We start from the raw sequence: 16,423 nt of genomic DNA, 5'->3' as shown, positions 1-16,423 counted from the left end.
TGTTGTAAAGATGATGAATTGTCTCTGTGTGTCTGTATAATACCACAAAGATATTGCTCATGATTCATGCATGACAAATTATTGAAAAGTGATAATATAGCCAGTCTTTTGAGGGACAAGATTTAATTTTTGTTCCTATTTAATCAGAAGTACACCACTTCCGATTAAGTAAATCAGAAGTACACCAGTTCTGAGATACAAGTACATGCAGCTTGTATCCATACTCTTGCTTTTTGTTCTTCCTTTCCTATCATTGGTGGGATTGGAGTTGGGGACCCTCAGTTACACCATTCCACGGGAGGTGGTCCTCTTTACTGCTTCACTCTTCTAGCCTTCTTCATCTGTGATTGACAAAGTAGGTTGCAAGGAAGAATCTTTCATCTTTTACCTGCAGCAACAGCGGAAGTCTGCCAATGACATGCGTAAGAGTTAGATATTACTGCAGGGCTGTTGAAAGCTTTCTTGAGAAAAAGTTTTAATTAATAGAATGATTTATTTTAAAAGGAGCTTGCACTATGTGTGACAAACTTTGGAGAACGCTGTTCAAGGAGCCCACAGTCATCTAAGTGAAGCTTACTTCCTCAAACCCTGCTCATTGGGAGCTTAAAATATCTTTTTATAATAGAGACTACTAATGTCCTTTTTGCATTTCCTTTGCTGTTTTAGTGATACAATCTGGGTTAGTGTCTTTACGGGGAACAGGGAGGTGCATCTTCCTCTGCATCTAACTGGTGTGTGGTTAGGAGAGGAAGAAGAGAACTGGTACTCAAAAGTTTAATCAAGCATCCAATTGCTTGTGTGATCCTTATTTTCTAGACAAACAATGCTGCAAATGTGTCTTTGCTGCAACCTTAGTGCAATGAAAACTAACCTACAGACAAAGATGAAGAATCTTTATAAAGAATTGCTTTGCTTTGTTCTTGAAATAAGGATAAATTGTGGGAAATTTTCTCCATTTGTAGCTGCATTGCTAATGCTCATCCTGAATTTAGTATGGATTAGTTTGCTCCAATTGACAGAGTAGGTAGACCAGGCTGGTAATGCAATCAATTTGAATTAATTCCTTGAATTGACAATTATGTGCCTTTGCATCCAGGTAGTGATTGGGCAAGAACATGTAGCCCAGGAGGATGAAGCTGGCTGCTTAACCTTTTTTGGGACTATGCCATCAGGCAGGATTGATTGGTATAAAGGTTGTCAGCTTCAGCAAACAAATATATTCCTGAACAGTGTCAACTTTGCAATTCGAACAGCAAGAGATACAGAAAACTCTCCCCAACTATGGCTCACTTAATGTTTGGATGCTACAAAAATAATCGGTGCCATATCCAGGAAAGCACTTGGGAATTGGAAATCAGTGTAATATATGGGCACAATGTCATGGTTTCACAAACAGCTCAAAGCACGTGCTGCAGCTAAGAGATGTAGACTAGTCTTTCCCCTAACCTGAGTGCTCAATGACACCATTTCCTCATACTGTCACAGGCATGTGCAACCTTGGGGTGTATTGGATCAGTCCTGAGTTAAACCAGGAGGAGGGAGGAAAGTTTACTTTTGAGTTTTGTGTTTGACTGGATTGCTGGATGAACTCTTGGCCCAGCACAAGGGAGAGAGTCAGACTACATCTTTCACCACCAACACCAGCTTGCAATATGCAACTACAAGGCATGTTGAAGCATAGGAACTGGAAAGCTTGTGACTAATCTCATAAGCAGCAGAAAGCAAGTCTCCACCCATGATTGTAGGAATGGCTCTGCTAGCTCAGACTGAGGGGTACATCCGCCTTGGCCAGGTTAGTCTGCCTCTCACCTGTGCCTTTGAAGGTCATCAAGACAGCAAGCTGTCAGATGCGCAGAAGGTGCAGCCATGGATGTTTGATGCTTTGCACCCTGTGAGTGCTGTGCTATGTAACTGCTGAAATGTGCTCTGAAAGTCAGAAAAAAAGGAGAAAAACGAAGGCTGGAGGCTCATTGGCATCTCTGAGGAAAGTTGCTGCTGAGACGAGCATGTGTAACAGCAATAGATGTTACAGGTAGGTACCCAGGGGGGCGTAAAGTCAGTGCAGGCATGTATCATGTCCCCCACAGTACTCTTTCCAACGTCCAGCTATTTTCAGCATGAGAACTTCCTTAAGTCTGATTTGTCTGGTTAAATCAGTAACACTTGTCTGACTGTGAAAATCAACCTCATTTTATTTGCTTTGAATGTGATCCACTATCCTCATTTGGTGGTTCTTAAAGGAGAAAAGCATGTGAACAAGTCCCTGTCTTGTCCAGCCACTTTCCCAATAGCCCCTAACATTGTTTTGGGGTTTTTTATTTGTTTTTTTTTTTTTTCCCCTCTCCCAAGCATTGAGTTGACGTTTTCATGCCTGTAACTGCATCTGCCTCCCAAGTGGTTACAGTTTTGCAAGCCTGTTCTGCAAGCTTGCCATAGTTCTGTATGTCAAGCTAGGATGTGTTTCCCTCATGCAGCTTGCTTTGAGTTATTTGTGCTCAATTCATCCACCAGCTGATTGCTCATTCAGTCTTACAAGGTTCTTCTGCAATTTCTTGCAGCCTGCTTAAGTCCTTACTTTCTTGACAAATTTTGTTTTATCAACAAAGTTTGTTCCTTATTACTCAACCCTTTTCAAACCATTTATGACTATACAGAACAGTACTGGTCTGGCATTGTGAAAATGACCATTTTTCTGCTACCCTCTGTTTCTTTTTTTGTAATCTAAAGTTATTCTTCCATGAGAGGACCTTCCCGCTTACTCCATGGCTATGTAATTTTCTTTAAAAGCCCTACATCAGGAATTTTGCCAAAAGCCTTTTGGAAATCTAGGTAGACTGGATCCACTGGGTCACCCTTATCTCCGTATGCATCTGGCCTCTCCCAAGAACTCCACAAGGCTGTTAATCCCAGACTTCACAAAAGCTGTGGTGGTGTTTCCCGTAAAGGTCTAGAAGTTCCTTAGTGATGTCCCTTCTTACTCGTCAATAATTGCTCAGTACAAATATTGGGCTCACAGGAGCCTACTTCTCTAGACACCTCAGAACCTTCTTTTAGTTATTGATTACATTATTTGCTCCCCATATTCAAGTATAATTTTAGCAAGAGGTAACATACCATCTCGGCCCACCAAGTTAATCATCTAATTTGTCTCTCTGTGGTGTGATGACTGAAGACATGTAGCACACGTCTTGACATGTAGCTGTCATGGGAAGCAAGCAGCATAATTCCTACCTATCTTAACAGCCCTTTGGGACTCAAGTTTTGTTACAGGTGTGTTAGATCTGTCATGGGCACTTTGAACATGGTTAATGTACAACACCAATGTTAAATTCATCATTATCATGGTAGTCATGGTTATTTTGATTCAAAAACAGACAGGAAAGTGTGTTTTGCCTACAACTTTTCTTAGGAGCAATGATCTTCCGTAGGCTTACTGCTGACCCTTCTCCAGGCACTCTTTGCTAGCAGGACCAGTACAACAGGCTGACTACATAGTCAGCTCTCTGTCATCTAGGCCAAAGGACATGGAGATGCTTCAGACAATGGAAAAAGGACTACTGATTGTGAGGGACACATTGAATGCTGTGCAGAGACATGATGACAACTCCCTTGGATCCATCAGGGCTCACTGCTACAGTGCTAGCTTGTATGACTTGGGATTTACAGTCATTGAAGTGTGTCTGCAACCCGCTTCCCTGGTGGCCCAGCCAGCATTTTGGTGGTGCAGGGAAGGGGGAAAGGCATTATCTGTCTGACTGTATATGGAGGTAGGTAGGTTCATGCACTGGAGTTCATAAACCACGTGGGGTTGCTCATGTGGTGCGAACACCAGAACAGAGCCAGCTCAAGGGCACCAAGGTCTACCTAGAATTATCTCTGACTAAATTGTGTCAGAGCCAAGCCTCGGTGTGTACCCTTCAATATAGAGGCTGCATTCCCAAATCCAAAGATAATTAAAATGTATCCACTCCCATCTCTCTGGGTACCATGCTTCCCTGTCACATAATGCTGCCAGCTGTTGAATGCTACATGCTACCTCTGTCAGCTTAATGCTTACCTGGGTGTTGTGCTTTTGCTACAATACAGAGCGCACATGAAACAGAACTGGTGCAATTTAAGATCACCAGAGTCTTGTCAGCAAGAGCCCCAGTGTAGCTGTAACCCAGAGACTGCAACTTCGCAGGTAAAACTTGCACCATCTGGTCTCCTTAGGATTATTACACTGGTTGTGAAGCACAGCCCTGTTGCTAAAGTTAGGTCTGTGTCTGGAGTGGTTTACCAATGCAGTCTGCTGGTAACACAGTCATCACATGGACTAAACCTTGTTCCTTTGTTTGCTTTGAAGGTGTTAATAATAAGCAGTAATAAGAATTAACGAGCAATTGTGTAATGAAGCAAGACAACAAGTGGGGAGGAGAAGAAAAGCCTGCATTTGATTAGTCTACATTGGGGAGTTAAGAGAAATGCCCCAATAATAATTTTCAGCTCTGTCAGCCGGTCACTTCCAGGTATTGCAGCCCCCATGGCATGTCAGTTAATGCAGACAGTTCTGTGGAAACAGTGGACAAGAGGATGATGTCTGTATTTTATGGCAGTTCTAAAAATCAATGTATAGTACTTAAGGTTGGCAGGATTTTAATTGCCAGATCTTGCATGCATCAAGTGACAGGTGCTCTGACTGATAATGAGCGTGAGCTGGTTCAGGAATGGATGTCTCTGTTGCAGTTAAAAGCAACATTTGGTTTGGTGACTGTACTTTGTCTTCATGCCTCACCTTCAAGAAGCAAGCTGCTGGGAGTTGAGTGTTCAGCATATCTCAGATTAAAACTATAGCGCAGTTTGTTTGATTCTTTCTCCACCCCCCTCCCCCCTTATAGTACTTGCCAGCTTTCAGCTGCTGGGAGGAAGAAATGCATAGGTGTGATGCAGTGGGGAACACCATCAGCATTCATGGTTTCTCCTCATTGAGTCTGAATTCAAGATGGTATGTATGTACTCTGGCACTGTGGTTTAGCAGCTGGGTCTGTGCTTCCCCTGGCTGAATGTCTGTGATGGAACTGCAGTGTCACATAATGCTGTGGACTATGGGCTGCAGAGAGGTACAGCCCTTTTGCACAAGGCTGATATCTGCATTTCTGATCACTTGGGAAAATGGAGTAATTTAACAGGGGAAAACAAAGGACATTGGGCTTATTTGGAGAGGCTGCCCCACTGAATAAGAGGAAATGAAGGAAATAATTAACTTGTAGAACAGAAATTAGGAAAATAATGCACACTGGATATCACGAGTTTCCTGCAAATCCTGGAGAGTCTCCTGCATCATGTATTTACAAAAGCTGGGGGAAAATGAAGGAAATACTTGCTGAGTCAAAACTGCAGCATGGGTTATGGAGGGAACATCATGCTCTGGTTCTTGCTGGATTTAGCTGGCAGTGACTCAGGACATACTTCCAGTTTGACCCATCATGACCCCTTGGCATTTAATCTTCAAATCCCAGTCAGGCAAACCCATCTTGCTTTCTGTGAGCAGATGAACTGAGACATGGTTCTTGGTGTAAAAATACCGAGGGCAAGCCCATAGCATTAATGTAGTATGTGTTGGAGATAAGTGGTGCTGTATCTCATTCATCTGAAGTTGCCTGCTTTTGGTCAAAATAACTAATGTCTCTCCATTAACTTCAGGAGTACAACTGGAAACACACTGGGGATAGCTGTATTGCGGTGATGCTATATGTGAGCTGGGGTGGAGGGTGCTAGCACTGTGAAGAGTGATTTGATGGTAAAATGCAATGCTGTAAGAAGATTATGGAACTGCTCTGTTGTAATTTACGAGGACTGTGTTGTTTGTTAGGCTGCTCGTCTTCAAGCTCCCCATGTCACTGTGTGTGGTTAAATTGGTGGAGTCCTGAATACTACAGTAGCATCTGGTTAAGACAATCCTCAGTAAATGTCTGAATTGCTGACATACCCAGGGTAAGTAGCTGAAACCAAGGAGCCTCACTCAACTCCCAGAGTCTGCCAGCATGAGTATTTGGTTAGCAGGGCCAGTGACGAAGATGAGAAAGAAGCTCTCTAAAAGCGATGGTTGGTAAACTATTGGTCAGGGAGCTGTTTGTCTGTGAAGGTGCAGATAGCTTTGTTTGGGTTTGCTGCTAAAGGGTGTAGGGCTGGCTCCAACATCGGCAAAACTCAGCCCAGGGTGAGCTCTGCAGAATTGAATTCCACAGCAGGAGCTGAGAAAGGGCTGGGGAATGTGACATGGCAGGAGAGACAGGGAAAAGAGGGTCCTTTCAAGGCTACCTTCACTTTGCTTACTGTGTTACAGGAGCATGTGGGCAGGCAGATAGGGAAGGTCCTGTCTCTAGGACATAGGACATCATGGACTGGAGATAACCTCTGCCAGAAGAGGGGAAATGGCAGTGCCTGACTTGGCTGCTAAGGTCACAGCTTCCTCTGCTATCAAATCAAGATAACAGTGCTTTAGGTAAGAGAGATGTCAGCAGCCCTGTTGTTCCAAGACTCTTTTGTCTTCCATGGGTAGTTTAAGCAATGTTTGGTACAAATAGCGACCCTAGAGTCACTGCTGGTTTCAGGCACCCAAAGACACTGAACCAGACCTGTCAGACATGAACAGGAAGAAAATGGGCTCCACAGGACACTGTGGCCTGAGGACCATTCTGGGAGCTTGTGCACATAGTGGGGTCACTCCATTGTGCATGTGGCATATATCCTTTAACAGCTAATGCACAGTTTACCTTAGCATGAACTCATGATGCCTTTCTGCTGAGTAATTCTTCAAATTCCCTCTTAAAAGGAGAGTGAGCTCCTCACAATTAGTTTGCACCTGGGAGGGGAGTCAAGCCACACATCTCTGCTCTGGTATCTAACCATTCTATGTGGGCAGGAAGACATCTATAGAGGGTAGTTCAGCATGTCTAACCTAGCAACCTCCCTCCTTCTTCCTAGAGCATCCGTTTCACCACTTACATGAGAAGCCAAAGCCACTGCAGTAGTCAGAAATGCAAGCATCTCATTGGCCCTTGGTGTTTACATGGCATATCCACCATGAAATCACATCCTCACTTTTCCATTCTAACCTCCAGGCTTCAGGATACTTTGCAGTACAGGGAAGTGATGTCATCTCCCTGGACATAGGCCACAGGGTGTGTTGCAGTGGCATGGCTTCTCAGTGAAAGGGCAGAGGTACATGTCACATACCACCCAAGCTGTCTGCCCAAGCCCAGGGAGATGGGTGGCATTCAGAAGCTCACTGAGGACTCTGTTGCTCAGGTGCAGAAAGAATTTTGCATAGAATCATGTTTTGTTTCATTTTCTGAAAAACTGCAAAGAGAGCTGATACTGTGATTAAAGGCTCCCTCTTCTGTTTTTAGCTGCTATTGCATATTTTCTTTAACAAATACACAACTGTGAAAAGCTTAATCCAAGACAGTGGTGTGCAAATAGTTTTGTAATTCCACATTTCAAAATAAGTATATTTATCTGATGTAAGAAAAGGAGAAGGACTTAACAGATGATACTAAATATCCCTGCTAAACTTGGGACTAAAGAAGCATATTGCTAAGGAGAGATATGGGGCTCCTGGAGAGTATCTTTCGAAGCAGGATATTGTCATGGTATCTTCCAGTCTCCCTAATTTTTTCTTGGATCTAAACTACTGTAAAAACTAGATCTTCCAAGCACAATCTTATCTGAACAGAAAAGATGTTGCCACTTACCTCCTGTAATCCCCAGGTTTCGAGTAAGGAAGGGCACAAGAAGCTGGGAGGGAGCAGAGACCTGACCCAAACTAGCCAAAAGGGTATTCTGTACCACAGCACGTCATGCACTGTATAGAAAATGGGGGGAGTCATCTGGAAGGGACCAATTGCTGCTCAGGTCAGGCTGGGTATCGGTCAGGCTGGATATCCATCAGCAGTGGATGCAATTGTATTGTGCATCACTTACATGTATTGTTTGTTTTTCCATTCCCCTTTTAGTTTTATAGTATCTCCCCTTGTTACTTCCCTTATTATTATTTTAGTAGTAGTATTGTACTTTATTTTAGTTATCAGACTATTCTTATCTCAACCCATGGGTTGAAAAGTAAGACATAAATACATTTCTTAAGTAAGGAATGCATCTTCTCCACTGTTTGAGCAAAGGCAGAGTCTCATTTGTACCAGCCTTTCATCTTCCCCAGTGAGGAATTGTAATACTCTTGCAAGATGCTGTAAGTGCACTTCTCTTTGGTGTCAAAGACAGGACTGAGGCTGTTATTCAGTTTTCGAATGAGCCAGGAAAACAGCTGGAATCGCTGTCCTGTCCTGTCAGTGAGGCAGTATCATTAGAGGAGTTGGTGAGAGCCTAAATTAAAAAATGTTGCACATGATATCAGTCACTGATATTCTTCTTTTCATAGCTCAAGGTCCTTGGTCAAATATCTGAAAAGCAAAAAACAGAAATTCATATAGTTCTGATTAGGAAGGAATTTGTCTTCACAGAGATATATACCTTTTAGAAGGTACATTATAAATGTTATTAAACTCTTAGGGATAATAAATGTTGAAAGCTCACCAGAATCAAGAGAGTTTGAATGCAACCTATGCAACATTCTGTAGCTGAGGAAAGATTTAAACAGTGTTATATGGCTTTTTGAAATAATTAGAAGACCCACTGATCAAAGATTCAGCATAGCAGGGAAGAGACGAGAAGGGAACTCTGTGAATGTAACAGTCTCTTTCAAGGCTTTGTTATAGGGGTGTTTGGAAAACGGGGTAAGAGTAATAAAACATTACTCATCCTTTTATGAGGCAACAGAGCAGTAAATTTCTATGTGGATTTGTGTACAGTTGCTGTGTTCCACAGCAGACATGGCTATTTTTAGTGACACATAGGCAAAGTAGATAATTGCTTTGTGGGATTTCTCTCTGTCAAAACTTTTACTCACTCATTTTAACTCACTTAAGTGATTTTATTCCAGTTTATTGCCAAATCTTGATAACATACTTTAACTGTGATGTGTATTGGTTGAGTAATAGTTCTCCAGTCACTGTGTTTTTCTCTTCCAACGTCTATCTCATGTCTTTGTTTTTAACCATTAGAGGTGTTTCTTGAAACCGGTTCCATTCAGACTACTTCTGTGCATCTAATGTAGCAGACTTGAAAGTGAGCTAACTGATCAGCCACACAAAAAAAAACAGTCTTCCCGTAGCATGATCAAGGGAAACAATGCACAACCTGCTAAGAAAACCTCAGAGTGACACCCAACGAGCTCTGCTGGAGCTGAGGGAGTGTCTTCCTGCAGGTGCAGGGCTTGAAAGGCTCTATGAGTTTCCTGGGTTCAGCTTAAACCATGACAATGAGTGTTATGCTTGGGAGGACCGAAATAGAAGGATCAGAACAAAACAACACTCCATAGTGGCATGGCTGAAGGCTGGAGAATAGGTTTTGCCATTGTTTGAGCTGTGACCAGGGCCACACAAGTTCAGTGTGTTCTCTGTCACCATGCCAGGCTTACACCTGCCCTCTCAGCATCTGACGTGCCAGGTGATACAGGACTGTGCTATAAGACAGGAGAGCATGTGACTGAGGTGTTAGCCAGGAGACCAACATGAAACCCATGTGTCCATCATGTTGTTTGACATGAAGGAACCCCACCATTGGCAGGTGGAACCTGCCAGGGCTGGTAGAGCCAGGAGATCCTGCTACTGCCCTGCAAAGGTGAGGGATGGAGGCGCTATGGCAGGGTGGTCTGTCTTGCTGACACACTTGAGTGTATCTGCACAGCACAGTGTGCTCTCAATTTCTCCTCCATACAGAGAGAAAACATGCAGCCCCAGATTCTGAGTAAACTCTGGGGCAAGAAGAAGAAATTATGTGTGTTGGCTTTCTCTGTTCTTCCCACCATCTCAGCTGTTCTTGGTTTGCAAAAGTGTGCAACATCTCTTGGCCATTTATGGTGTTCATTAGACTTGGAACAACCACCTAATTTCCTGTCTTTTAAAGACAATTAAATCAATTGTACCTTAACAACCTCTCTGACTTTAGCTCTTAATTTACATCAGCTTTTAACACTCAGCCTAGCTCCCGCATCAGTGCTCTTGTCGTGTTGGTCCAGTTCCATTCCTAGTACCAGCAAAAATTAACTATTTTAAAGCAGGTTCCCTGAAGCAACAGCAGCTGTAACATCCATTAGATCATCCAGGGAGGACTGCAAGGCTATCAGAGATTTGCTTTCCTGTAACCTTGTCCTGGAAGTTAATATTTTGTCTACCTTGGACTTTTTAAGGAATTTTCTCCCTGTTCCAGTATTACGGGGACAGCCATTGGAGCCATACAGTTCTCTAGGAAAGCAGACACTGTTTGTCAGAACTAGTGCTGGTCCCACATTATTTTGGGGAGATTTTTTTATTTTTCAGATAATATAAGAGTGTAATGGGCTTTTCACGTCAGACAAAAGGTAGTTCTTGCATAGTAACCTACTAGGAGTAGTGGCTGATGCAGGTATGTAGGAAAGAGGAGTAAAATGGAGCAAGACTGGCACTTCCCCAGAATACTAACCCAGTCTCCTATGGTTTGTGTTTTGGAGCTGTCTTAATGACACAAGCTTTTGTATTTAGCAGCTCACTGTAAGTATTTCCCAGGATTTTTTTCACAGCAAGCAGTTTAGCACCTCAAAAACATTCTTCTGCTTGTTTTGAACGAGGGTGGGGGTTTTCCTTCCTAATTTTGTATTCTAAAAGACCATGAATAATTCATTCTTACCTTCTCCATGCAACTCTCAAATGTGTGGACTTCTTTCACATCCCCAGTTATGTCTTTCTGCAGACTGAAATGCCTTGTATATTTAGCTGTCTATAGCACAGAAGCTGTTTCTTTGCTGCTCTTTTCCTTATCTCTTCTAATCCTGCTGTACTGTTTGTAAAATAAAGTTAGAGCATCACCATGATATTGAAGAAGTGGGCTTCCCTTAGACTTATGTAGAGGCATAGAAATGCTTCTGGTTTTCTGTTTTCTGTTTCTTTCCTAATCTTGTTTGTTTTCAGGTTCTTACTAGGCCAACATTTTCACTTGCGCTAGTCCCAGGATCTCATTCATGAAGCCTAACAGTCAACTCAAAGCTCATAGCTGTGCACGAAAACCTTATTTCCCCCATTTTGTGATTATCAAAGCTGAATTGATCTGACACTATAGTTCCATGAGGTCCTTCTGCATTCTTTACAGCTGGACTTTAATTTGCTCTCTTTATATAGCTTTATATCAACAAAAAAGCTTTATCCCTTCATTATTTGTTCCCTTTCCCAGGTCACTGATGAATGTGTTGAATAGCACTGTCCTTGGGACAGATTCCTGTGGGACACCATTGATGCTGTCAGTTCACTTGTAAAAAAATGATTTATTCTTAATTTCCTATCTTTCAGTTCGCCACTTACTATTTGAGTCTTTTCCCTATATCCCATGGCAGCCTAGTTTAAGAGTGGGGAATGCTTTCTGGGAACAAGGTGGACAGTAAGCAGGCAGGTCACCCATCATGAATTTCTTCAAGGAATGCCAGTAGATATGTATTATGACTGTTATTTACATTTCCCCAGTGTACTGTGTCTATTCATGTTCCTACCCTTTTGGTTTTCAGGTTGATCCCTACCTCTTTACCCAATCTGGACAGCAGACTTAATGTTCAGCAGCTCTCTGGATACCACCTGACACCCATCCACTTGGCATTGTACCCACCAGGTTTATGTGCCATGGTCCTGAAGCACATTTCAGCCAGTGGCTGCCATCATTCGTCTACCTCAAATTCCTCCAGAGCTCTGAGGTGGATACCATCCAGTTCTGCCTTGTTACGGCTTGTTTTGAGGTTCTGCTCTACAATATCTTCTATCTGCAATTCAGTCTGAGACAGATCCTTCAGCATGTCCCGATTTCTGTCATGGGGGAGCCTCCCCAAGCCCTGCCATAGTGAAAACACATATAAAATAGTTATTTAGGTTTTCTGCTACGATCTGACCTTCTTTAAGAGTGCTTTCTATACCCTGCCGATCTACTGGTACATAATGCCCTCTTCAGGCTTCTTGATTCCATTGCATTTGGACAAGAATTCATGGCTATTTGCAGATTGCTCCTGTAACAGCTCTGGAGATCACATTACTCTGGTCTTTTCTTCCATTTACCCGCCAAACAGTGGCATTTGCCTTAAAAACTTCCTTTTTTCCCACAGCAGCTGGTAAGTTTTGGGTGCATTTTTAAGGGCCATTAATGGGAATATACAGCCTGAATTCAGCAAAGCATATGCCTAAATCCCATTGTTTTAACACTGACCTATGTTATGCGCTTAAATTCTCTGCAGAGTTTATAGCTCTAGCTAATAAGCTGTGAATAACAGGTATTTCTTTTCTATGTCGTTTTTAATGACTCTATGTCTAGTTTGGCTCGTTGTTGATAACTCAAACCGTTATGCAGAGCTTGCTGTAGTAATGCAGAGGTGAAACATCTTTGTGTGCTCTGGAGCAGTCAGGCGGGAGTCTGTCTCCCTTGGGCCCTGCAGCTTTGGTAATCGTTGCCAGCATGAGATCTGAAACCAGCAGTTCTTCAGCAGGACGCTAAGGGGCAGACCCAGACCAAAAGTTTTCCTCAGTTGTATATACATACAAATATTGCCTAATTTTTCTATATTGATTTAACATGAACAGTGCCCTGGAATAGTGCATCAAGTTGGTATGGATCGCTTCTTCTCCATTGCATGTTTTGTATTTATTTTGGCAGTGGTGATAAGGAAGGTGGGTTTATTTGCCGGTTATCTCAAGACAGACCCACTTGAGCTCACGGCTCACACACAGAGCAGAAAGAATGAAAAAGATGCAGTGAACTCTGCATCTGGAGGGTTAATGCATCACGTCATGGTCAAGAGCAAGTACAAGCATGTAGCTGTATGGGCCAGGGGCTTTTGCTGCTCAAGGCACTCTTTGCCATCAATTAGTCACACCAGCCCTGGGAAACTCATCCCCAGAGTAATAGCTGCTGTGTGGTTGGAGACCAGGAAGGAGGAACTGAGTCAGGAGACACTCAGCAGCCAACCCAGGACCAGGGAAAACCTGTCTAAGGTTTTCCTACTGCTACAACCTGGTAGGTGACCTGGCCACCATCCTGTGACAGAGGTCCCAGTAGTTATGAAGCATAACTGGATGTTGAAGTGAATTAGGATACAGGCTGCTGAACATTGATAGGAGTTTGAATTAAGAAGAAACATGAGTCAGTTCAGAACCAGCATGTCTCCAAAGGGTGGGTTTGGCATATTGGTCAGTGGATTTAACACAAAGGGAATTGCTGGTTTGGCTTTGTTCAGAAGATGAGGCATTGCCAAATCCTAGCTGAAACACGAGCTATCAAAGCCAGCTGGCACCACTTACAGATGGGAGAGCTGCTCTGAAACAGGACCTCTAATAGTACCTGAGGCAGAGTTGGCTCCAGCTTTGTCTACACTGGGGTATTTTACACTATTTTGCTATCCAGCCTTGGCATAAATAGACTACATTAAAGTAATAAATGGCTGAAACACAGCTGAATACATATATCTGCTTCAGAGGCTTATGAGGAAGAAAGAATTTTCGAGCCAGAGTGTCACTTCATAACTCCAGTTTAGGGTTAATGAAGGCAATCTAGGCTATTTATCAGGTAGCAGTATATTCCTATACAATTTGATGTTGCCTTCATATTGTAGTAACGGGTGGTTTCTCACAGGGGAGGAAATGGTGGCTGATGTTCTGGGAGGAGAAGGGAGCAGTAAGTCAGTACCTCAAGTACAGACAGTGCTCCAATTTCTGTCCTAAACAAGTATCACAAGAGAAATGACCTCTCTGGGAACAAGCAGAGTTCAATGATCTGGACATTTCAATAAAAAAAGTTATTTATATATGTGGAAAAGAAGTGTACAATCTTGTCCAAAACAGGGCTCAGCAGAGAACGAGATCAGAATGCCCTTCAGTTGGGCAGCCCTGGAAGTGTAACCCATTAAAAAAGATGCCTACAGAGTAAACCACAGAATTTAGGTGACAGGAGCTTTAACAGCCCTTTGTTCTTCTGCTGCCTGTGAAATCACAGGGGTTAAAACGGTCTTAAAGAACCTGTGGGGAAGGGAAGTGTGCCTTATGTAAATGGATGAACCAATCAACCACCCATATATGGAAACAAAACATAAAGGAAAATGATAATAATCCTAAAAATGTAAACATGCCTATTTTAACTCAACAAAAACACTGGTTCAAATGTATTTTGAACATAAAGCTCTTAAACACTTAGTCTATATTAATAAAATCTTTAGACTAATATAGGCTTTAATCTAATGTAAGCTTTTTAGTGTATTGGTCCTTCTGAGCTTTGCAGTGTTCTCTGTTGCTTCCCATCACACCATTTGCCACTCTGGGGGTGCAACATTGACTCAAAACACGTGCATCCCAAAAACAGTGTGAGTTTGGGAAAAATAAATAATGACAGGATATGGGTGGGAGGCTGACTTGCCTTTCCCAGTGCAATAATGATTTGTGAGAAAATACTCCCCATATGCATTCTGGCAAATGTTGAAAACCAGATGCCCTAAGTATGAGATCCTCCCACTTAAGCTGAGCAGTATTTTACTATGGTTTAGACTGGTACTTTTTAGGTTGCTCTGGCTCTAAAGGAAGCCCGTGTTATGTTGTCTCAAGAAGAGACGAAGGAAAAATTCCGGTAAAGAAGCCAAAGCTTCTCCTTCCCAGCTGTGGAAGAAAAAAGCTGCTGACCTATGTCAAGGGCTCACTGCTTTCACACAGAGCAGAACTCTGCTCAGCTTTTTTGAGGGAGATGAGACCAGTGATAAGATTTTCTGCCTGTAGTTTGGCTGCCCCATGTGGGAGGGAAGAAACAGTCCCAGCGAGTTTCCCAGCTGGGTTCATCTCTTCCCTACACCAACCAGAGTTAAAGGAAACAGTCATAGCTGGTTGAGTCTTTCTCACGTTTACAGAGCAAGGAACAACCTCTGCCTCTCTCAGCAGCCTCTGGTAAGATCAGATGGCTGACTCATTCCGTAAGCATCTATTACTCCTTGAGTAAAGATGGCAGAGTTCGGACCTATAGAGCATTTGTGCCATGCCAGCTGAGAAGCCTACTCTTCTGCTTTTCATTACCCTTCAGCCATTGATTCTACAAGGCACACTTTAATATTGAAATACTGAGAAGAGAACAGCTGGAGCAGTCCTCAAGGGGCAAGCAGGTAACATAAAGGGAACACTAAAACACCACTAAAACCAGATTGGGTGAATCAGGGAACAGGTTACTTTTAAATTTATTGTTGAGTTTGAGTGAGGTGCCAAGATTCTTTGAAGAGAATTTATAAATTCAACAAACTTAAATGCTTTATGGTAGTGATAGGTGGTGCAAAATGGGCTAATGCCTACATCTGCAGTTTGGGTTGCTCAGGCTGGATATTAAGGTAACCATCTTCCCCAGGCAGGTAGTAGAGCACTGGATCAAGTTACACAAGAACTTGTGTAATCCCATCCTTGGAGGTTTTCAAGAGTTAACTGGATGAAGCCATCACTGACCTTGTCTGGCAATGGTGATCGTCCCACTTCGAGCAGGAAGTGGGACTAGGCACCTTCAGAGGTACCTTCCCACCACATTTGGCAGGTTCTGATTGACAAAATTTGGTCATGAATGAGGGAGCACCAATACTCACCATGTCTGTAGTCACAGAATCACAGAATCATAGAATCATAGAACCAGCTAGGTTGGAAAAGGCTTTTAAGATCATCAGGTCCAGTCATTACCCCCAGACTGCCAAGTCCACCATAAACCACTAGGGGCCTCATCTACAGTTTCTGAGCACTTCCAGGGACAGTGATTCCGCCATGTCCCTGAGAAGCCTGTTCCAATGCCTTACTATGCTTTCAGTGAGGCCATTTCCTCTTGTCCTGTCACTTCTAATTTCGGAAAAGAGACTGACACACACTTCACTCCATCCTCCTTTCAGGTAGTTATAGGGAGCAATAAGGTCCCTCCTGAGCATCCTTTTCTGCAGACTAAACCACTCCAGGTCCCTCAGCTGCTCCTCATCAGACTTGTGCTCCAGACCCTTCACCAGCTTCGTTGTCCTTTGAACTTGCTCCAGCACCTCAGTGTCTCTCTTGTAGTGAGGAGTCCAGAACTGAACACAGAATCCGAGGTGCTGCAGTCCTACTCCCTCTGACAACCATGCGCCTGGTGGTGCTTCTGTATTTAGCCTGTGGAAACCAGAATGCAGGGGAGGAAGGGCTGATGGGAGAATGCTTGTTGCTGTCATGGATCTGGATCTTGCCTTGATACAGAACTGCTTGCAGGATGCACTGATTTATCATACAGGGCCCATTAGGTATCATACAAAACCAAATTCTGCTGGAGTTTTGGACAAAGA

At 43.1% G+C, this 16,423-nt stretch overlaps 1 long non-coding RNA gene across 1 annotated transcript in view; it reads right to left on the bottom strand.

Annotated features, from left to right (window-relative positions):
* LOC134160439 (uncharacterized) overlaps positions 1-16,423 on the bottom strand; it is a 456,110-nt gene that overhangs the window by 335,805 nt on the left and 103,882 nt on the right. The window lies entirely within an intron of this gene.

The sequence above is a fragment of the Pezoporus occidentalis genome, unplaced genomic scaffold (genome assembly GCF_034315485.1).
Source record: "Pezoporus occidentalis ecotype Australia unplaced genomic scaffold, CSIRO_AGI_Poc_V1 ctg16, whole genome shotgun sequence".
Taxonomy (NCBI): domain Eukaryota; kingdom Metazoa; phylum Chordata; class Aves; order Psittaciformes; family Psittacidae; genus Pezoporus; species Pezoporus occidentalis.
Note: the sequence above shows the minus strand (reverse complement) of the source record. Positions and strands in the feature narration are given on the sequence as shown.